The sequence below is a fragment of the Leucopleurus acutus genome (assembly GCF_964270905.1).
Source record: "Leucopleurus acutus genome assembly, chromosome: X".
Lineage (NCBI taxonomy): Eukaryota > Metazoa > Chordata > Mammalia > Artiodactyla > Delphinidae > Leucopleurus > Leucopleurus acutus.
In genome coordinates this window covers 52,755,777-52,779,517 of record NC_139148.1, presented here as the reverse complement: position 1 = coordinate 52,779,517, position 23,741 = coordinate 52,755,777, and the positions used below count along the sequence as shown (strand labels likewise).

The 23,741-nt window shown below is 44.4% G+C and overlaps 1 protein-coding gene across 4 annotated transcripts in view; it reads left to right on the top strand.

Annotated features, from left to right (window-relative positions):
• Positions 1 to 23,741, top strand: part of ARHGEF9 (Cdc42 guanine nucleotide exchange factor 9) — a gene marked incomplete at both ends in the record, with an annotated part of 218,694 nt that overhangs the window by 26,232 nt on the left and 168,721 nt on the right. The gene's annotated exons all lie outside the window — the stretch shown is intronic.

Sequence of the window (23,741 nt, the reverse complement as noted above, 5' to 3'; positions counted from 1 at the left end):
CCATGACAAAATGAAAGTATGTATCATGCTAAATTGAGAGTTTTGAGCACCCCCCCAAAAAAAAGTCTGGATGGAATGGGATGAAAGCTCTGGAAAACATGAGCTAAAAGCAGCATTCCAATTTGACACTTATTTGCATGTCTGTATCTGGTGGTAGTGGTGGTGGTTGCTGTTAATATTGCTACTGTTATTATTTGTATATTTCTGTTTCCCCTAAGAAAGCTCTTGGCAAAGCCAGGAAAAAAACTGTCTCTGATGCCAGCGTGCATAATACCCCTCACCCCCCACCCACTGATGTAGGCAGGTCTTCTTCATTCTGTTTCTTACCTGACTTGAAAGAGTGCCAATTATGTCTCATGTAGCAATGAATCAGGGCACATACACATCCACACACATGTTCCCTCTACACCCATGTGGGCGGCTATTCATGAGTGATGTGCAAATCTGCTGGCATTGTGCTCTCAAGTTCCATGTACTGTTGTTCAGACTCTTTGGAAATGACTTTGAAGGCTGTGAAGGGGGCTCTTGAAATTGTCCTGACCTCAGGACCCAAAGAGTATTGTTTTATGGCTTTAGAAGAGGTTTTGAGCCTCAGGGTGTGCTCTCAATGGTTCTGTGTGGGTGAGCAACTGATTTTTTAATTCAGTTGGTACCATGGTGTAAGCATGATCTGGGAAGTCTGCTGGCATTCACTCTTATTATTTACTCTTTAGTCCCTTTGTGGGAGCCCCTGGGTTGAACTAAGAACTTGTTTTTTGCAAAGAGAATCTAGTGAGTCCCTTTCCCCATCCCTCCCTGCATTTGCTCTAACAGTATTTTCTAAAGTAAACTGATATTTTAGCTGGGCACTTTGTTTTGAGACAGTGTTGGAGAGTGAGGAAAGGCTCTAGGATGGGCAGCTGCAGACCTTGGTCCTCTCTGTTCAGTGACTGTTTGACATTGAGCAATTTTTTCCTCCTCAGTAAGTTTGGGATTCCCTATAACACTGGCATTTGGGGATGGTTGGACTATGTTCTTGCCTTCTGTGATTTTGGGTGTCCATAGGCAGTTGAAATCAGAGGCCGGTGAACTGGAAAGACAAGTGAAAGGCAAATGAAATGTTAATTAAGGGGTGATGGGAGTGGGGAGGGAGGAAATACCTGTTTGCTGGTATCTGGAGAAACTTAAGTTTTATCTAAGAGATTTTTTACCTAGTTACGTGGGAAGAAAACTGGACTACAACAATAGAATGCTTTTTGATTTTTTCCCCCAAGGGGGAAAGGGTTCTCCAAGGCTGGTCTTTGAGCCAGGTTTATGACAAATTATGTGTCATGAAATGCCACAGCCTTCACCTCTGGGTGCCTGACAGACCCTTGGAGAAAGCCTTTGGGAAGGTATGTGTGTAGGTTGTGTGACAGTATGTACGTGGTGGGTGTGTGTGCACACCCTACTCTGTGTGTGTATGTGGGGGGGGAGGGGTGCACACTCCTGAATGTGGATGGGTGTTGGTTGTGCTAGGAATGAGGAAAAACAGCAGTTTCACAGTTCTGAAAGGCCTCCTTGTGCTATGGCCTATAAGGATTTGACTGGTGCCAGGATGGATGAGTGTCCCCCATACCAGCTTTCCCCCTACCACACACAGCTTCAGAGTAAAGGGGTGGCTTGAAAGAGCCCTTTCATCAGTAATTTAGTTTGTGAAATGGGTAAATATTTTTCAAATTAACTTATTTCTAGGCAAATAAGGGGATGCTGCTAGCCAGATGGCAGGCCACCCTAGAGCAGCTAAAAGGGAGTTTAGGGAGTAGAGAGCAGGGTGACGTTTTACTTGTGTGAATCCTAAAGGTTTGGCATTTCTACTTCAGACTTGTGAGGGTATGCAAAAAGAGAAAAGAGTGGGAGAAAATGAAAAATGCAGCTGAGAGGAGTGGAACACTCTGCATTTTGACTTTTTTTTCCTTTCCTGCCTCTTCATCTTCCCCCTTCTAAGACATTCCTACCTCCCTTGATATAGCCTCCTCTCTCTCCCCGACCATCCCTACTGTAAGTGGGTTAGAAGGAAGAGGGCTTTTCCTCTCTGATGTGACCCAACTATTCCTGACAAAGTTCCTTGTTCCCTTTCCTCCTCTCTGACTCCTTTGTAGAGGATAACTTTTTGCTACCAGCTCAAGAATTTTGGCTCCCAGCTCCCCACTAGGGGATTCAAGAAAATGTCCTCAACCAGTATCCTAGCAACTCCTGCATCACTCAGCTCCTGCTGAGCTCCAGAGCCCACACTTTAAATGTCCAGGCACCAACGCCTCTGGAGCAAGGGGGGAGCTGGCAAGCAGGACTTGAAGAGGTGCTTTTGGGGAGGGGACAAATAGAGAGCAAGATTCTCATTGCCTGCAAAGACCTAGAAAACATATCCACAGAAGGCCTACAGAGCTTAGCTGCATCCCAGCCATGGGACTGTTTATTGGAAGGCTCCTGGGTTCAAATCCCTCTGTAGTCACCGCCTTCTCCTTAAGATTAAATGAGCCATTTCACAGCCTAGCTTTAGTGCAAGGAGGTCTGCAGGCCCTGAAAAATATTTTTGTCTAACCATGCCTTTTGGCTGACACAGGGAGGCGGTGAAGGGATAGCGTGGTGGGAACAAACTGAGCAGTGCTTTACCCCCCACTGAGACAGGCTCTATCTGTCAGAACCTGTAACATCTGCCTCTGCACTGTGCCCCAGTTTTGTTTGTGGCTAGAGAACCCTGCCCAGCCCAGCTGCAGTGTGGAATTTGCTTTTTTTTTTGTTGTTTTATTTTTGTTGTTGTTGTTTCTATGTTGCTGGTCTCTGAATAGTTTCCAGCTGAGATGGCTGGGCAAATTGGAGAGGCCAGTTTGATTATTGGTTTGGTGAACAGGGCTTGGGCCCTGACTCAGATTTTCTCATCCACTTGTATGTTTGTGTGTGTGTGTGTGAGTGTGTGTGAGTGTGTATGTGAGTGTGTGATTAAGTTGCTAGGGACCTGAGGGATCCCAGTGAGCCTTTGGGTGAGGTGCTCTTCTGCCCTATGGTGAGGCCCAGACTGAGAGTGCTTGGCTGTGATCAGAGGAAACACTCTGGCAGTTGCAGGGATGCTGCTAAAGCATGTCCTTCTTTTTGCCTCTGTTTGCCGTCTTGGCCTCTGCTCTCCTTGGCCTGTGGAGTACTTGCTCTGGACAGAGACATGATTGGGAATTGAGCCTGTTCTCCAAAAATAACTGCCTCCTCAGAAGACCTCCCACAGACCATCTGGCTTCAGTCCCAGTGGCTTTGCCCCAAGAAGTGGGATGGAGGTGGGGAATCTTAGACTCTTGAGCTCTTATTTCTAGCTCTGCAACTTGTTTAGGCCAACTGAGTCTCTGGCTTTCCTGGAATCCTTGATCAAAGCTTAGCTCTTCTCATGTCCACCCAGAGTATTTCCTGTCATTAGGTGGGTATAGATACTCAAGAGTATTTGGTATGGTGCTTTGCCCTGGCACCAAAGTACTGAATGGAAAAACTAGAAGGGGGAAGGGTCTAGTGGAGAGAGAAGACTCAGGAAACAGTCCAGTAATGACAATACTAATAATCCCTTGTCAGTGCATGGGCCTATAGGGTTTACAGAGAAATTCCATATCTTTTCTAATTTTGAGCATCACATCAGCCTTGTGAAGTGGATAGGGATACTTGTTATTCCTGGTTTTACAGATGAGAGAAGTAAAAGAGAGATTGGTGGGATGGGACAGTGGGTCTGCCTTTCAAATGGAGAGTGGGAGAGAGTCAGAGTTGATTGTTCCCAGCTAGTGTGAAGCTGAATGGAGTCAGGTGGAAGGGGAAGAGTGTGAGTCACCCCTGAAGTCATACTAGCTTCCTCAGCTACTTGCTTTCATTTTTAGTGCTCTTTCATACCTTTCATTTATATAGCAATTTTGCACAGAATTCTTTATTCAATAAAATGTTGCCTTTTAATCTTGAATATACATCAAATAGTTCCCTTTAGTCTTATGAAAACTCACTATTTGGGATCTTCAAGGAGAAAGGCAGTGTGAATTGGTGAAGTCTAAAATACAGAATGTTTTGAAGGAACTACAGTTTTCATACAATTGTCCTTCCTTTTAAAGAACTCTAATTTTTCTATATATATATTTTAAATGTGCTGCCCAGAACTGATCATGCTACTCCAGGTGCCACCTGATCAGGATCAAGTACAAAAGGACTTTGATCTGTCTGTGAAATATTTAATATTGCAGTCTTCTACTGGTTCTCAATCCTCAGTGAACATACAGATCAGCTGGAGAGTTTTTAAGTACCCATGCCAAGTCTCCACTCTGGGAGATTCTGATTTAATTATCACGGGATTGGTCCCAGGCAGCTTTTTTTAAAAAATTATATTTAAGGCTCCCAAGATGATTCAAACATACAGCCAGGGTTAAGAGCCTTTTGGGCTGTAGGCACAAAGCCTTTGCTGTCTAGTCCAGTCCTCTGTGCTGTTGTGAAGTTGGCCTTTTGAACCAAACTTCAGGCTTTTTTGAACCAAACTCATTGAATTTTGTTTGGTTGATCCATTACTCTAGCCTTTTATGTTTTTTTTTTTTAAATTTTGCTTCATTGTGCCAAAACTTAGCAGTTCCTTCTAGCATTGCATCAGTTAAGCTTATTTTTTTGGTTGGTCTATTCTAGCGTTTGGCATTTTAAATTTCTTTCCCCTTAATGCCATGAAACAGATTAGCAGTCTCTTCTAGCATTGCATTATTTGAAAACTGAATAAGTATCATCCAAGTTGTTGATTCAAAGAAATGTTTAATATAATAGGGTTAATGCTAGCTCCTCTGGCAACTCATCAGAGCTGCCTCTTGGAGTTGGAGCTGGTTACGTTTTGTGTATATCTGGTCAGCCAGTGCAGAATCCACTGGGTGCTAACATCATCTATCCTGTCAACATGTTCATGAGGATAATGCGGCATGATGGATTTGTTGTATGTTTTGTGGACATCAGGATGTATGCTAGTTTCATAGCAATCATCTACCAAGGCAATGAACCTATCAAAAAAAGGAATATGAGTCACTTGGCATCTTACCCCTGGTAAATCCTGTTGCAGGCTCCAGGGTTCCCTAAGTTTTTCAGTACCCCCAAACCATATGTTTCCTAATTGAGTCCAGAATTTGCCTGAGGGTCAGTGCCACAACTGTAGGTTTTGTGTATCACTTTCTTTTCCCCTCTTTGGAAAAGCGGGGCATCATAGATTTAGCTTTAAAAGAAAATATTTGGTTATATGTATAGCTGATTCACTTTTTTATAAAGCAGAAACTAACACATCACTGTAAAGCAATTATACTCCAATAAAGATGTTTAAAAAAAGGAATATATTTGGTTTTCAAACAGTTTAGGAAACTCTTTGTGTGTGTTTCTCTTGGTTGGCTGAATTGTTTCCATTTACACTGTGGTTCTCAGCCTTGGTTGCACATTGGAATCACCTGGGGAGTTAACAAGACTAACAACAATTCCTAAAATCTCTGGGGGAGATCTGATTGAGTTGGTCATGGTGAGGCCCTGGCATCAATATTTTTTTAAAAGCTCCCTGAGGTGACAGGAATGTTCAGCCAGGGATGAGAATGACTGCTATGTTCAAAGGAAATGTCAGCTCAGCCTGAATCTGGCTTATCACACACATGAATAGGCAGGCTTCACAGATGGTGAGATTTTATTCTAGGATTGTGGGGGCCTTGATGAATTCTAGGGGCTTGTGTCCACCTTAAAAAGGAGGACTCAACCCTAGAGAGTGAGTAGTCTGAGGACCTATTTGGATTTTAAATTATCAGCTGTGAGATGGTTTGAACCTTTCAGGAAAATAGTCCCTATGCATTTTCTATAGTAGTGCAGAAGATTCTGTTCATTTGCTGGGTGACCTTGGTCAAATTACCTCTCCCCTCTGAAATTTGGTTTCCTCATCTGTAAAATAAAGTCAGGTGGATTAGATAGCTTCAAAGATTTCTTCCAGCTTTAATGATCTGTGCTTACTTTGTGATTAATACTAATGATCAAAATGATTAAACAGGGTTTCCCTGGTGGCGCAGTGGTTGAGAGTCCACCTGCCGATGCAGGGGACACAGGTTCGTGCCCCGGTTCAGGAGGATCCCACGTGCCATGGAGCGGCTGGGCCAGTGAGCCATGGCCGCTGGGCCTGCACGTCCGGAGCCTGTGCTCTGCAACGGGAGAGGCCACAACAGTGAGAGGCCTGCATACAGCGAAAAAAAAAAAAAGATTAAGCATATTATTCAAAACCAGTAGGTAATCCAAAGATCTCTTATAGCAGGTTTGGAGTGCACAGGGTGATTTTAGGGGGTAATAGACTTGCCTTCCTAATTATATTTAGCTTAGGTTTCTTCTAGGACAACTGAACTGGAGGTTGTATTCATTGAGCACACACTGATTGCCCACAAGGAAGGGAGCCCTACAGTGAACTGAGTGTCAGGGGGATGCTACTATGGGATTTAGTATTGTTAAAGATACATGTTGCATGGATAATTGAGAATTGCCTCTTATAGATAAAATACCAGCCTCATAGTTCTGGGAAAGCCTAGGAGGCAAGGGGCAGGCTGCTTTGACACCCCAGAACCCCTTCCTGCAGAATTTTAAGTAGCCATTCATTTAATTAATACTACTACTACTGTTAATAAGAATTTAAATGAATAAAGTTTCCTAGTTATTTCATTGGCTTTTTCCTCAAATCTGGAAGTAGTTGAGGAAACTGATTCACAGTAAGATTAAGTGACTTACTCAAGGTCACACATTCAGAAAGTGGTAATTTCTGGCCTAGAACCCAGGCCTCTTGACAGCAGATCTTTGCAGTTCTTCCAGTGTAGGCTGCATAGTGGACTCTGTGGTCAGAATATGGTCATGACTCTGAGAATTGAAAAGCCACCACTGACATAGAGCAGAACTCAAGAGGAAACTTTGAAGAAAGGAACAAAGGGACAACCTGGTGGAAAAGGAGACATTAAGGGAGGGATTTGTCTGAGGCCAGTTCTTTCTTGTTCTTATCAGTCTTCTGTGCTAGTTTCAGGCCCCTGACAAGAACTGGGCATTTGGTCTTTGAGCATCAAGGTTGAGAGTTAGTAGTAGTGAAGAGAGGAAATTATGCATGCATGACAGAGAGACAGCATATGGAAGGCAGTTCTTTAGTAGGAGAAAAAAATGGCCTTGGGCCCCCTAAGAGCAAGCTGTGGCTCTGTACCTACCTTGCTCCCAGAACTTGATCAAAACCCTTCTCCACTAGGCCTCAGTTTCCATGTCACTAAAATGAGGAGTAGATTTAGTAGAAGAATCATGTTCTCAAATGAAATTGGAGCCAGTAGCTTCTCTATAAAACCTGAAAAAGCAGAACTTGTCTGGTTGAAATGGGCCTGGGACAGAAGTGGCAGACAGAGTCTAGAGTTCCAGACTTGCAAGTGCAGACCTTATTCATTAGGGGAATTAGAATTAGAAGAGTGGGGAAGGATCTGCCCAGCTCAGCCAGATTACTTGGAAGATAGGACAACCTTGGATGTACGAGGCGGGTTGGGGTGTTGTCTTTCATTTATGTGGCCAGGATTCACATGGAGAATCACATAGGGGCAGAGATTAGAGTACCTTGGAGATCTGCATGCCTCTCCCCTTCCTGTTTTACAAGTGAGAAAATTAAGGCACTGAAGGGAAAAGGGACTTATCCAAGGTTGCAGTGATGGGTCTGTGTTCCTGAGTCATCAAATCAGGCCCTTGCCCCCTATAACCTGCTACCTCTGCTATAGTGTTCTGGCTCTATGCTTTCTTGGCTGTATCAGAGACCTGAATGCTCTCTCAGGTTCGGTTGGAGAGAGAGAGCTGACAGAGAGGCTGAGAGAACAAGAGTATTATGTAACCTCCTAAAGGGGAACAGGCCTGTCAGAGCCCTTAGGGTGCCAGGCAGTCAGATGGGGTGGGGGGAGCACCGAATCTCCTGCAGACTACATCAGTTCTTCTGAGGCAGGGAGCCCTGGAAGCAGCACAGTGTTGCTCAGCCATCCACCCTCGGGGCCCAGAGGAGGCTAGCACTGTGCGTCCATAGTCAGCTCTGGGAATAGTTCTGGCAGCTCTGATCTCTTTGTCTGCCTGCCTTCATTAGAGGAGAGAAAGGATGCACCTCCGTGCCCAGCTGGCTGCAGGAAGGATGTGCTGAGCCCACCCCCACCCCCTCAGAGTGTGGTGCCTAAAGGCAGCATCTACTTTTAGCTGTACCTCCCACAGCCTCTCCTCTGCCCACTCTCTTCCTTCCTCCTCCCTCTGTGAACCATGCTGGTTGGCAGGAGGGCTGGGCAGTGGGTGCTTTGGCACTGGGAAAGAGGCATGGTGGAGCCAGGCATCCCTAGGAGAGGCTTTGATAGAGCTGGCATGGTGGGAAGTCTCAGAACAGGCAAAATGATTAGACTCCTTCGTGTTTAGGGACTAAAGGGAGCGGAGGGATTTATTAATTTCCTTTGGACCTTGCAACCACCTGAGGTGCTTGTCTTGAGAATCCAGATTGAACTGCATAGGAGGGCTCAGGAAGATTTATTGGATAAAACATGCATAGACACTTTCTCTACTTGGATTTAGAGAAAAGCAACTGGGGCTAGTGGATGTTCGCTTGATTCTTGACTCTCTCTCTCTCTCTCTCTCTCTCTCTCTCTCTCTCTCTCTCTCTCTCTCTCTCTCTCTCTCTCTCTCTCTCTCACATTGTCTTAAACTTAAACTTTTCAGTGGGTTTTTCACATTGTCTCACTTGATCTTCTCTGTGGCCCTGTGAAGTAGGTAAAACTGGGATTACCTGCATTTTACAGATGAGAAAAATGAGGCTCAGGGATGTATCGTCATATATTGCCTGATCTGGGCTCAAGCTCTGGAAGTTACAGTGCCATTTAAAATCATTCCAGACAGCTGTATCTTCTAGAAAAGGGGTGTTACAGCTGTCTTGAGTCCAATTCCCTCATTTTGGAGGCTAGGTAACTAGGCTCAGAATGAGAAAGGGCTCACCCAAGGAAACACAGTATGTTTGAAGCAGTACTGGAGCTAGAGCATTGCCTTGCAAGGATGTGAGTTCCTGGACCCATGAGACTTGCAAGCTGCTCTCGTCTTTCAGGGATGGTAAGCAAAATCTATATGGTGTGATAGAAAGCAAAGGATCACTGAACTAGTTGTCTGTCGTTGTTTAGCTTTGTGACCTTGGGCAAGTCACTTAGCCTCTATGAGTTGGTTTTCTTTTCTGTTAATTGAGGCTGATAATCCCTGAGAACTTTCTGAGGCTGAAATCTCTGGGTGACTGCTGTAGTGGAGGGGCCTGACACTTGGTAGGCTCTCTGGAAAGGATTTGTTAGTGAAAGGCTTACACATGAATAAAGAGGAACCACAAATATGAACTTAGTTGCTGGGTGACCTTGAACAAATCCCATTGTCTTTGTGCCTCATTTCTCTCTGTTACAACTTGGAGGCCTCTTTTACTTTCCTCCCTTGGAAGGATAGAATCCCTACGTCCCAGCCCATGTCGTGGGTCATTGGTGGGAAGCTGGGATTTTTTTTCTTTATAAGAAGCTTTCTTTTATTTACCCCCAGCTCCACCCACCTCGCAACCTGGCCACACATGGCGCTATGAATACCAGACTAGCTTTCTCTCTCCCTATCTCCTGAAAAGATAAAAGAGGAATGTGGAAGAAAGCCAAAGTTAATTGTGTTTTTATTTAGTGCCTTTTCAAGTCCATCAAGCCAGAATCACCTAGGCACTTGGAAATTAAAAAACAATTCTTTGCTCCCAGGTCCTTAGCTAGAATTTGTGATGAGCATTACTGGATTTCATGATATGATTAAGAGTTATGTTAGAAATTGAAGGCTGTGGACAAATGACCTAATTAGAACAAATCTGCACTTTTCACCTTTATCTGTATCATTTTGTTTGGGAAATTCTCATTGCCCCGGGGACAGGGCAAGAAGATAAAGACTACTGTATAGTTTTTTATTCCTGCCACATTTGTCTTTTCTCACAATTCTATGAGGTGAGCAAGGCCAGGATTCTTCCCATTTTATGGCTAAGTAAATTGAAACTATCAGTGTTTCCTCTTAAAAGCAGTGGTGTACTAGAAAGAGCATAGCATATATAGTTAGCTGTTATCAACCCACCCATACCAAATGGCCTTGGGCAAGGAGTTCATTCTAAAGATGCCTTCTGCACTTTGTTTCTATCTATGTCTTATTATAAAAGTTAATCAAGATAGCAGAGAAAACTAGGCAGATGTCACTATATAGCTCTGGCTAGGTTGGCACTGAACCACTAATAGGCAGCTCAGGTACATCTATTTGACCTATGATAAGTCCACCCACATATCATCCAGGGATGCATGAAAGGCCTTGCCAAATGCAGAAGAGTGGCCCTAGATCCTGTGGCCCTTCGTGCCCTGTTTGGAGGTTTTCTCTTTGTAGATTTATCTGGTCGTGCCTTGAGCCTAAAAGCTGGCTTAGTACCATCAGTAGTTCCCACAGTCATCCCAAAGGATGGGGAAGGAATGCTTTGGGTAAACCCCATCTCATTTTGCCTGAGCTTTAGTGAAGATTGTATGCCTTTAGGACTTTATCCCTTTTACTCCAGGTGGCTCAGGACACTGGAAAAATGAGTGTGGAATGACAAATGTAGGGAGCCAACCAGTAGCTTGTCCAGAGCTAGAGGGGACCTAGCTAGAATGAGACAGCTGTAGGTGCTAATCCATATGCACATATCTGTGCACTGTCTTTTTGTAGTGGTGGTAGTGGTGGTGGGAGGGACCAATGTTAGTCCATGATGCTTAAACTAAGAAAGTCACTGGATGAGAATGAGGAAGAACCCATAAGCCCACTCCCTTACAGTACTGCTTGGGAACCTGCTGTCTGGGGAGAGTCAAGGACTTGCCCAAAGTCTCATAGTTGGTCCTTGATCCTTGTCTTGTCTCTCTGTTCAACTCTTGGCTGCTAGACCTCATATTTTTGAGGCCTCTTGGATAAATGGAGTGGTGGCTAACCCTCTTGGGGAAAGCACCTATGAACACCATATTCAGAAAGTGACAGATGAAATTCAAACCCATGTCCTCTGACCTGCTTAGGAGCAGATTAATCCAAGTGTCTTAGAGGACACCTGTTAGAAACAAATTGTGCAGGAGGAAAATTAGTTCAGTCTTGCTGTCTATCCATGCCCTCTACCCATACCCACATGTACACACACACACTATAGGTCACATGTGATGCACACACTCAGACATATGTCCAGTATATTTGGGATACACATGGGATACACATGTGGGGTATGCTTTCACATTGACACACTTGGAGCACACATATTCAGTTAACCATAGGGCACACTCACTTGCACACACTTGGCACAGGTAGGGTACATATATACAGACACATGTGAGGCATGCTTATGCAAATTTGTTTGTGGACACACATGGATACATATAAAACATAACTGTACACTCACATGTAGGGCACACTGAGATGCATACTCAGATATACTTCTACCCCCAAGCACACACTCCTAACGACTTACATGGACAAACAACTCTCCCACCTTGAGACACATTTGAACACACCTATGGGACACACTCACATGCCCCACACATCCCTATGGGACACTCTCTGATGCAGAACACATTCTAAGGCCAGCTGTCTCAGTCTTCCAAGTGGGCAAAACAGGGCACTGGCCCCATCTGGTGGGCCTCTATCACTTTGCTCTGCACCTTTATCCCTGAAGTCAGGCTTCAGAGGGCAGTGAGCTCAGGAATAAAATGGATACTCAAGGTAGCATGTGTTATAGCAGGCTCCACCAGTCAAACAAAACTTAGAACTGAGCCCTGAGATGTTAACAGGCAGATGGAGAAGATAAATTGACACTGATCAATGCAGAAAGCTTGAGCCTGCTCCTCTATCCCCCAATGTAGTTACAGACCATTAGGGAATGATATGATTGTGAAGTAATATCCTAGAAAACCTAAAGTAACTGAATATTAAAGTTTGTTTTTCTTGGGAATGAAGTAACAACTTGGACCAGAGTAAGTATATCTAAATTGTGGGTGGGAGGGTGTGAGGGGAAGTAGTAGGATGCATAAAGGGGGGCAGAGGCTCAGCCTCTCCTTGGCCAGTGGTGGTAGGAGAGAATAGCCACATGCTTAATGACCACAGCCCTGCCCCTAGGCATACCAGCTTAGGCCATCTGGCCCCACTAATGAGGGCTATTTTTAGAGTTTCTCAAGCTAGAAACCAGGTCGGGTGTCCTGGGGAGGCCTTTCTGGCCCTTAGTACCAAAGGCTGGAGCTGGAAGAGGGGACCCTAGACTGGATCTGGGTGAAGGGTGGGAAGCCGTGAGACAGGTGGCTAGAATATGCCAGGTCTGCCCTGGAGCAGCAACCTCAGAGCCCCAGTGGATTACTGTTGACTGTGACAGCCTCATATCTGTTTTTGAACTTTGGACTTGAGATCAAGAAAAACAAATTTCAGTTGCTATTCTGCCACTTAGGGTATGTCTCAGTCAGGTTTCCTTCCTCTGTTTGAGTCTTATTTGTTCTATAGGTAAAATCGTCAGTATTGTCTCTCAGACGCTGGCAAGGCTCAGAATTGAGAAAATGCTTTGCAGATGTATTTGTTCTTCACCAACAGATCTGTACTTACCCTATCCCTAAGCTGGTCTCGATGCATGCCAGCTACTGAGCCTGACTTACAGAGTAGCAGTAGAAAAAAGGCCAAAAAGGGGGCCAGGGAGAGGCAACCTCATGATGTCAGGTTGGTCAGAGTCATTCTTGGATCACCCTCACTCATACAGATGCTTTTCAGTGCCAGGTCAATCCTTTCCCAGAACACAGGTTTGCAACATTTAGGTGGTCATATAGCTTTGGCTCCTCAGGAACTCTATGTAGGGAAAGTGGGGAGCATCAGAAATAGGGTCTCCTTCCTAAACTAGAAAAGGCAATCTCAGATGGCCTGTACCTGCCACCTGCCAGAGGAAGTAGCCTCGAGTGCCAGTACTGGCTCTGATAAAGTGTCTTATTCTAAATTCTGTGCCCAGGGCCATTTCACCTGCTTTGTTGAAGGGGGTGGGTCGGGAACTAGACTATGTAGCACAAGTTCAGATTTCTCCTCATCCCATAAATTGTGGGCAAATTTCCTCTGAGTCTGTTTTCTGGTCTGTAAAATGGGCTTAACTGTTAAGTTTCAGGATTGTGGGGTGCAAGAATTCATGGTGACAAAGTATGTGAAAAGTGCCTTGTAAAATGTTGAACATGTTTTACTATTATTAAGAGTTCAACCAGGGTGTGATTACAGGTACTTTGGAGGTAATCTAGGAGCTTATCTTCAGTCTATTTCTCAACTCCTTACCCCTACCCTTTTTAAAGTAGTATTGTCTCCATTTTGCAGATGGGGATACTGAGTCTCAGAGAAGGAGGGACCAGCCTGAAGATACAGGGTTAGGTAGTGGTGGATTCAGGTCTAGAAGCCATGCCTTCAGATTATATTCAGTGTTCTTTCTATGGCCCCAAGCTACCACCCAATGAATTATAGTGCTAAAAGGAAGCTGCTGGTGGCAACTTAACATATGTTAAAAATTTAGCTTTGTCTCTGACACGTAGCAAGGAATGGGGGCTCTCTGGGACCCAGCCTTGCCCAGAAGTGTCCTGCTTGCCCACGAGAGGCACACTGACTGACCTGTCATCCCTTCCACAGCAGCTCATGTCCTACTTGTCTCTTGCATATTGGAAGCAGTGAAGCGTTGGAGAAGATGCTAAGCTGTTGTGAGAGGGAATTGTGCTGCCCATTTAATTCACTTCAGGAGGATCCCTGAAGGCACTTGATCTACCTTGGCCACCCCACCTCCTCACAGCTTCCTGGGTACAGAAGCCCTGTGTGACTGACCTGCCTAAGGGGTTGGGCCTAAAGGTATCTGAAGAAATAATGTTTAAGGGCCTTGATCTGTGGAGTATTTTGCCAACTCTTGAGGGATGATAGTGGAAATCCAAAAACCAAAGCTGGGAGGGTCCTTTGAGACCATCTGGGCTGACTCTCACCTGGCCTTGATGTGGACATTTAAACCCAGCTAGGCTGACTTTTTCTCCCTTAGTGTGCTCTTCCTTGTACACCACAGACTCACAAGCTAGGCCATATTTCCTAGAGCCTTTCTAGCTTGTTTATTTTTGCTTTCTCAGCCCGGGAGAAGGGTGGGTAGGTACAATGAGACACAGTGGTGAGAGGAAGGAGATGGAAGAGTATGTGGAGCTCAGGCTTTGGGGAAGAAGGCCTTTTGTGTCTTTTATCATCTGTCCTGCCGCTAATACATTATTTTCCTGTAATTCACAGATTGGCTGTGGGAGCCTAACCCAAACTGTTGCTATTTTCACTTGTGCTGCTAAAATCTGTATAATGACTACAGTATTGGCCTTTCTGGGGGATTGGACAAGCAATGTCAAGGGTGAGGAAACTGGAAGAAGAAAGGAGAGAGACACCTTCTGTTCTTCAAGTTTGAGAAGCCAGAGAGGTGAATAGGGAACGGTTAGTCGCCAAAGCCCTGCCAAGAAGGAGCCACACAGTTTCTTCAGCTCTCTTGACCCTAGATACCTCATTTAAAAATGGCTTTATTTTTGAAAAGGAAATACATTCATATGGTTCAAAAGGTACAAGAGGGTACACAGTGAAAAGTCTCACTCTAGCCCTGCCCTCCAGCCACTTGCCTTCTTCTGCAGAGGCCATCAGTGAGTCCTTCCAGAGAAATGTTCTATGGATATATAAACATATATGAATATATTCTTTTTTCTCTTTTTTATGGTAATATACACACTGTTCTATACCTTGCTATACCTTGAAGGTTCTGTGATCCTGTAGGAGCATGAGGATATGCTGTGGAGAACAGAGGTTAAGAGCCCTGGTTCTAGAGCAAAACTACTTGGGTTTTGCTTCTGGCCCTGTATGACCTTCAGCAATCACTTCATCTTTCTGAACTATGGTTTTCTCATTTTTAAAATGGGGATCAAACAAGTTAGTATATGTAAAAACTTAGATTTGTCTCTGATACACACTAAGCACTCAGTAAATTATAGCCATTTTTTATTATTAGAAAAATATTGGACTGTGAGTCGGAAGATTTGGGTTCTCTTCTGGCCTCTGCTCCTGCGTTACCTGAGGGACTTCCTTTGTCCAATCCTGTTTCTTCATCTTTAAAACGAGGTCTCATCCCTACTCTTCTTACCTCCCAGAGTTGCTGGGAGGATCTAGTGAGCTTATGAATGTGAATTGAATATGAAAACAACCTAGAACTATAATGTGTTTAGCACATGGTAGGGGTGCTGCTTACTCTTTTCTGGAAGCTGCTTTAGGTGGCTTGAACCCAGTGGCCTGAACTGTGTGGAGAAAGCAGTATTCTTTCTTCTGGCAGTGGAACCCAAAGGCCATTACTGTACTAGAGTTCTATTCTGGGTAGAGGTAGCCAATGACAAAAATTTGAAATAGTCAAGTTTTGTCTTCTGACCTTTCTTATCCCACCCCCTCCCTCTTCTGCCTTCCTTGTTTCCATGTCTCCTTCAACTCCCTTCTGTCTCTTGACAAAACCTGCTTTTAGAAGCAAGGCAGCAGCATCTGTCAAAGACAACCCCAACTTTCCATTTGAGATAACCTAGCCCAACTAGCTCAGGGAGGAGTTATATCTGCTTAAGTTCAATACTGCAAGTCAGCAATCAAGCCAAGCCTGGAGCCCATTCTTCCCATCCCACTTTTTTCACTAGCATTTCATTTTAGTATAAATTTGAAATTCAGATTCCTTAGCAAAGACATTTGGTGATAAAGGAGATACTGGAAGTGTCTCCACCTAGCCTTCATACTGAGGTGTTCTTACCCCTTCATTTCCAGGGAGGGTCAGATTTGTTTGGGGCCCTGAGAGGAGGGTGAGGCAGGTGCTGGATGTAGTATTCAAGGGGTGACATCTGTAGAGCAGAGGGAGGAAAGAGCACCAGAAAATGTCTAAAACTGATTTCCAAAATGAAGCTCATGGAGAAAATATTAGAAGTTCTTTATATATTAAATAGTTAATCTCATCATTTAATTTCTATTTTTTGTGGAGATTTTTTATAAAACACATACTACTTTAGTAGCACTTAGATACTGGGGTAGGTGTTTATTTTTTTAACCAATTGACAATTTTTAATCAAAACAATTGACAACTGTCCTTCTAAAAGACTGTAGGCTTATTTTCTAATCTTGGCTCTGCTGCTGACTAACTTGACACATTAGGTAACTTCCTCTTACTAGAGCCTCAGTTTTCTTATCTGTAAAATGTTGGACTGAACTAGGTGTGCTAGCTCTTGGGAGTCTCCAATCCTGGCCTTCTCTGAGTATAATAATCTACTCTTTCAGGCTTTTGAGCCCAAGACAGAGTCAAGAAGAGTTGGTTCAAGCCCTAGCATCTTACTGGATGCTTTATCCCTCAGTCAGCTTCCCTGGGTCCCTTCCCTTCTTCACCCCCACCTCCTCCACCTAGCCCAGACAAGCAGAGGATCTCTTATATAAGCCTGCCTGACCTACTTGAAGTTCTTTTGTTATAAGCACAATCACTTTTCCTGCAGACACAGACCGGATGCTATCCTTCCTGGGCCCTGAGGGTAGGTCTGATTGTGCTTCTCATGTGTCCTCTTTGGCAGCCTAGGTTTAGATGTTGCATCCCTCTTTCCGTAGTCTTTAAGGACACAGTGTGAAGGGGAGCCAGCTCAGCTAATTTGAGTCCCCTGTGGCCTGATCTAGTGAATGCTCACTGACCACTCCTGCTCATCCACCATTTTTCATGTCTGCTGGGAACCCAGGAATATGCTAGACTTTGTCAGGAGAAACATGACCCACCCCTGAACAGGAAATGCTCCTGATAAGGACCAGAAACACTGCTAAATGCCTTGGCCAATGTCTTTTCTCTTTCAGGGAGCAAAGGAGAAGAGGGAAATCAATAAGCTACTGGAAACCATCTTTCACTTTCTGATGGACTGTTTAAATGCAGATTTCTCTTTTGGGCCATAAGGACTCCCCAGGAGACAATTACATTCTCCTTGGAATGCCTGCCAAGGCTAGAGCCTTTGCAAGCCTGTGTCCTGGGTGGGCATGCTCAGTAGACTTCAAGGTGGTTTAAGTTGATTGAAATATGTTTATTTTTCCTCTCTCTTCTCCAGATATAGGAGCATGTCACAGTGCGCCTTACTAAATGCTGTTCCTGTTCTCATCACCTTAGACCAGATGGCCACATTTAATACAACATTAAAACTATTAGTTCCAACCTATCTCCTCCACTGCTCCTCCCCCCACCTACAGTCCTCCTTCCCCTACAAGATTTTAACACGACATCTGTCAAATGGATAAAAAATTACTTTCCCTTCTTCTCTCTGCCTTGCCCACCCACCCTCTGGCTGTGGTGTTGATGAGTATAGAACTATACATGTGGGAGGCACGGAGGACAGATTCTTCATGTAGTTCTAGCCCCCTCCTCCTACCCTTCTGTAAACCTAGAGGAGCCCCACCCCCACCCCTTGGAGGAACGCCAAGGCTGGCCTTCAAGTCACAGTCCAAAGAAATTTAAGGCTCCCAGGGCTGGTCCCCGTTGAATCACATAAAGAAATTCAAGAACCCAGGTGCAGGGCCCAAGATGGGTCTAGGTCACCTCAGGCATTTGGGGCTTTTTGAGCCCTCTTCCTATCCCCTAGGCTTGCCCTGGCCATCTTTCAAGGTATGAAGGCAACAAGAGACCCAAATGGGTGGCTGGAACTTAGTACCCACAGCAAGTCCAAGAAGGGCATGATGCCCAGAGCAGGAATATTTTGGAGATATGGCCTAGTCTGGCTCAAGGCAGAGACAGACTGGGGTCAGAGTAACCTCCAGCTTGGGATGAATTGCTTCTGACTCAACTCATGGAGAGTACATTGCTGAGTCAATTTTTTTGCTAATAATTTGTCTCTTAAAATATTGGGAGCTGACTTGGGTAGATTGAACACAGCTCTAAGAAATTGTTTCTAGATTGTAGTGTAGAGAGATGCTGCAAGTATTTTCCATTAGGGCCATTGGGGGCCTCAGTGTTAAAGGTCAGGATGGGGGTGGGAGTGGGTGTGCAGGTGCAGATAGTCTCTTGAAGCAGACAGGGAAAATCCTCCTAGACAAACTGTTATAATTCCTTAGCCTGCCTGGAAGCTGACACAAGAAGGAGAAGCCAGGAGACAGAGTTTCAGAGATTCTGGTTTCTTCTGAATGGGCCAGTGCAGTAACAGGAAATTCTTGTACTTCAAACTCTGGCTCTAGAAAGTTTAAAAGACTCTTGGTCTCAGTATGATATATGATTTAGAATCACTTGGGCTGCTTGTTAAAAATGCTGGGGTGATTCTGAGCAGAGGGTCTGGGGACCACAAATCAAACTGGTGTAATGAATCAGAGGCACCTGAATAGTGCCAAAATAATCCAAAACAGCTTGACTAACTTTTATTCCCAAGATGCTTTGAAGGTGCAAGCTGATGCTTATCAGGTTGGGAACTATTCTGGTATGGGAGACTTCTCCAGCCAACAGTATCATGGTTGGTGGTCTGGAAACATTTCTTCTCTCTGATTTGTGCAATACTTGGCCCAGTTGGCTGCATTTTCTCTAAAGGACTTATTCCTTCAACAAGACCAAACTCTTAACGTCATGAACTTTGGGGCAGCAGCTGGGTCTTACTTCAGAAACTCCTGGGCCCATTAGGTTGAGCTAGTGGCTGAAGTTTCATACCAGAAAAGTCCATTGCTAAGGTCTACACCAAACAAGCAACTTCCCTTACCTCATATGTTTGGTCACCGTTATAGCTGAGATCACTTTGTAACTTCTCTTGGAAGAGGTTTAGAAAGAGGTGTTATCCTTTGTTATTAGTCTGTGATGAATGACAAAATGTCCTGGATGGCTTCATATCTTAAGATGCTTGCCTGGGTTTCCCAAGCTTTTAGTGGCTGACAGGTGTGAGTTGGCTTGTGACATATTGGCGTCTGGATGAGGTGGTCTGTCTTGCTCTTGCTGAGCGACCTGCATCTACGATCACCTTTCAAATCAAGCCAGCCTAGCTGGGGTTCATGTTTCCCAGGTGTGGCTAAAGCCAACCTTCATTTTATTAAAATGAAAAATGGATGGTACAATGAGATATTGAAGAAAGCCAACGCCTAATGACTCACAAATCACATGCCCAAACTAGGAAAAAGATGATCATATCATGAAAAGTGACAGTATTTGCATATTTCCTTTTAGTGCATTTAGAGCCATCATCACTTAAATGCATTAACTATTCTGCTCAGAAATGAAATTATTTAGTTATGGGTGATAACAATACCCTGATTAAAGCTGAAACTAGCTAAGTGTGAACTATTAAGTCACAGGGAAAAAAAAAGCAATCCTTATGATTTTTTTTTAAATTCATGTTGTTTTTTCTTACCTGACATCTCTTCTTCTTTCCCTGATGACCACTGAGCATCTGCGAAGATCTTCAGCAAAAACCAGCCCACCCCAGAAGCCGCCTGGTCATAAATCCTACCGGCAATGGATTGGCCTATAGGCCACCTGGTACATGTTATGCAAACAATTTCTTTGGCCCCATAGAATATTCTGCAACCTGAACAGAAATGCTCACTCTGTTGCTGTGTTCTTCCTCTGAGCTTGCCTGGTTTTAGGGCTCTGGTCATAGAACTTTAGAGGCTAAAAACAATGTTGTTCATTAAAGATTAAGCAGATGTTTTAGATTTACTGTTCACAAGTGTACAGTCTGGAGAATAACACCCTGGTTGATAACTTGAATAACTCCACATTGTCTAATATCTTCTTCTTATCCTAGGTAGAAATTAGTGAAAGAGTCAAGGGAGAGAAAATACAGGCTGGAGTCATCAGAGACAGGATTAAGGAGCAGGTGAGCCAAGATCCTACGGCAAGGAAGAGGCAGCATAGCTCCAGTGTCCCTACACTTAACCATGGCCAAGGGAATGGCTGAATCAGAGGCACAGAGGTAGGAGTTATCTGCCTGCAAGAGACTCAGTTTGACTAGAGTGGAAGGTCCCTGCCAGGTTCAAGACAAGGATTGGATCCATAGATGGGGCTAAATTAAGGAGAATTTTGAGAGATTGACAGTAGAGAGTTCTTGAGGCTTCTTGAGCATGGATAGTGGCACCAGCAAAGAAGTTTTGTGAAGTACAATTATTGAGTAGCTTGAGGAGGAAAGAGACCTGTGAGTAGCAGGAAGGCCAGTTGGGAGGCAACTTGAGGTGATAAGGGCCAGACCTAGGATAAGGCATTGAAATAGAAGATAAAGGGTTTTATCTGAGAGAGATACATGTAGAAGAAAGAAACAGCACACCCAGAAAAGTTATCAGAAATGGGAAAAATGAGGAAGGAGGGGAATGAGGCCTTATTATGAGTTTTACATATGTTTTATTGGAGGCAGTAGCAGGCCCCCAGGGAAATGTGGAACAGGTAGTGGGAAATATGGAACTGGAGGTACTAAGAGCCAATGTCATGAGAAAGATGATTTATCTGAGGAGCTACATGGAGAGAACAAAGAGTAAATGTCCCCATTGACTTTTGAATAGGGCAGTCAAGGGCTAAAGTGGGAAACCCATTCCTCAGTTTTCCCAGCCAGTCTGACTGGCCTGTGCTTTAATGTGTCACTAACAATGCCTGAGTGAGTTATATTCAAGAAGGGACTAGTCAGTGCCAAGTTCTCATTTCCCTGAGTGGAGAGCAAAGAAAGCATACTGGCAAGCACAAAGATGGGTGAGAAGAAATAAGCTGCAATAATGAAATTCCTGTCCTCTGCAAAGCTCAAGTGTTACCCTCAATAGAAAGCCAGGGCTGGAAAGGACTTCAGAAGTCATCTATTTGATTCAAGTCTGTAGCTTGATGGATAAAGAAACTGAGACAGGTAAATGGACCTATCCAAGATGATTCAATGAGTTACTGGCAGAACTTCCTCCAGTAGCCAGTCTTTTGGTACCTCCCCGCTGTTGTTGGAACAGTCTGCTTTACATCTTTCCAGAAGTGGGTGAGATTGTTGTCCTTGAACACTTTGGGCAAGATAACCAGAGTCTGTTTACAAGGCCATATGAAAAGGACATCTAGTTTATTCAGGAGAGAGAATAAAATCCCAGCCTATTTTAGATGTGCTTAAAGGGAACAAAGGAAGGAATCTTGCTCTTGTCCATGCCTAGCTGTTGAGGGAGGGGACCTTCTGAGAGGATGGGGGCAGGTACCAACTGAGAAAACCTTACAGAAAGGCAAAACTCCTTCATACTCCTCCTTGTCCCCTTGTGAAGCTTCTCAAAATGCAGGCCTGGCTCAGCTACTTTCATGGCAACTGGAACATATGCTATTCTGAACAACACTTTTTTTAACCTTTCCCTCTTCTATTTCTTGCCATTAAAATTCTAGTATTTCTGGCAGCCACCCAGGCTAATTAAACAACTATTTTGGGGGTGGTATTGCTCAGCTAGAGGGCAAGAATATGGAGGGGAAGGCAAGTGGTACAGCTCTGGAAAACTGGTGAGGGCTTTATTTCTGTGTTGGCAAGGCCTGGCGTTGGGAATCCTCCTTACATGACCCAAAATACCCATTCTCAGACATACCAACCACTGAGGAATGCCTCCTAGACAGGCAGGGAGCCCAACCTGTGGGGGTGGCATGGGGATCCTTGGGAGAATGAGGCATCAGGAGAGGCACGGCTAAAGCCTAGGCTAGAAAGATTCTCTAGGGCAGTGGTTCACCAAGTGTGATTCCTGAACCAGCATCGTAGGCATCCCCTGGGAACTTGTCTGTAATGCAAGTTCTCAAGCCCCATTTCAGACCTACTGAATAAGAGACTCATGGGGCCTAGCAATCTGTGTTTTAACAAGCTTTCTAGAGGATTGAGAACTACTGCTTTAGGTCATTTACAGGGTGGGCTGGTCTCCCTGGAGAGAGAAACCAGCTGGGAGACCTCTCTCCCTGCTATCTTGGCAGGTAGCGTTGGGGATGGGCAAAAGCAAAGCTATACAATAAGCTCAGCTAGAGATTCAAATCTGCTCTACCACCTACTAACTGGGTAACTGTGGGCTACTTGATAATATCACAGGTTATCTTCAGTAAAAATGGGGATGTTAATGCTTACCTTGGAGAGCCATAGAGACTAAGATCACAAAAGAAAGTCTCTTACCCAATGCCTGGCATATGTTTGCAACAAGTGTAAGTTTCTCTTTCTCCCTCCTTCCCTTTCTTTCTCCCTGTTTTACTTTCTTCCTCCCTTCTTCCTTGCCTTCTTTCCTTCCTCCTGAAAGGGCCCACTGGACACTCCAAGTTAGCTGTAGGCACATTCCTCATTGTTTATCAGAGACCAGCCTAAGAGATCAAACTCCCAATGCCTACAGGGTACAGTGATCATATTTCCAGGTTAAAAGTCAGGGCACATGGGTAGGACAATGGGATAGAATATTTGAAATTAGAATTCCTGGGAAATATAGATAAAAACGAATTGGATATCATTCCTTCTTCTTTTTTTTTTTTTTTTTTTTTTTTTTTTTTTTTTTTTTTGCAGTACGCGGGCCTCTCAACTGTTGTGGTCTCTCCCGTTGCAGAGCACAGGCTCCAGACGCACAGGCTCAGCGGCCATGGCTCACGGGCCTAGCTGCTCCGCGGCATGTGGGATCTTCCCGGACTGGGGCACGAACCCGTGTCCCCTGCATTGGCAGGCAGACTCTCAACCACTGCACCACCAGGGAAGCCCAATATCATTCCTTCTTTAAGAATTATGTCAATATTATGACTCTCCCCCCCTTTATCTTCTTATTCATGTCCAAAAGTGTCTTTGGTTTGGGGATGCAGAACACTGTATGTCCCACTCACTGGTAAGTCTGAGCAAGAACCAACCTATATTTAGTCCTGTACTCGAAATGCCCTGAGGATTGGGAATTATTTTAGAAGTCACATCAGCACTGTCCCAAGGCCAAGAGCTATTTGGGTACGTTGCTGGAGTAACCCAGTACCACCTTCTGGCTTTTTGTTGGGCTTGCAAGATGAAGAAGTTGGGATAGTTGGGAAATTAGGAATTTGGGGGGGGGGTGAATAAACCAGTTATAAACAAGAAATAAAGAACTTAAGTCTTGATATAGCCACTCCCAAATGGACTTTTCTTGGCTTTCTTCCTCTTATAGGTAGCTCTGTACGATTTGATAATTTGATCAGCTCCTGCTACTCGAAACTCTTGTCCTTGATTTTTATGAGATTGCACCCCTTGGTATCCTAACTATGTTCTGACAGCTCCATTTTGGTTTGTTTCTCTGGCTCCTCTTCTCTTCCTTGCTTCCCATTATTGTTTTCCTACATTTCTGGCCTTCTTTCTTAGCACTTTCTTCCAGGGCAAACTTCCTTGGTTTCTACAATTTCTTCTGGGCCATTGACTCCCAAACCTGTATAACTATCTCCCTTGATCTCTCTTGAACTTCAAATCTACCTGCATGTCCTGCTGGCCCCCAACATTCAGCATATCAAAGAGAAAACTTATCATCTCTTCTCCCCTTCCAAAACCAACATTTCCTCATAACTTACCCTCATGCCTTAATGATCACACTTAGGATTGCACTCCCTCTGCCAAATCAACTTTGGCCTCCTCCTTTTACTCAAAGGAGATCTAAATACCTTCAAACAGGTCTCCAATCCATCTTTCTAGCTGCCGTTCAATCCCACTCTTCCCAGCCCTTTCCAACTCCACTACATA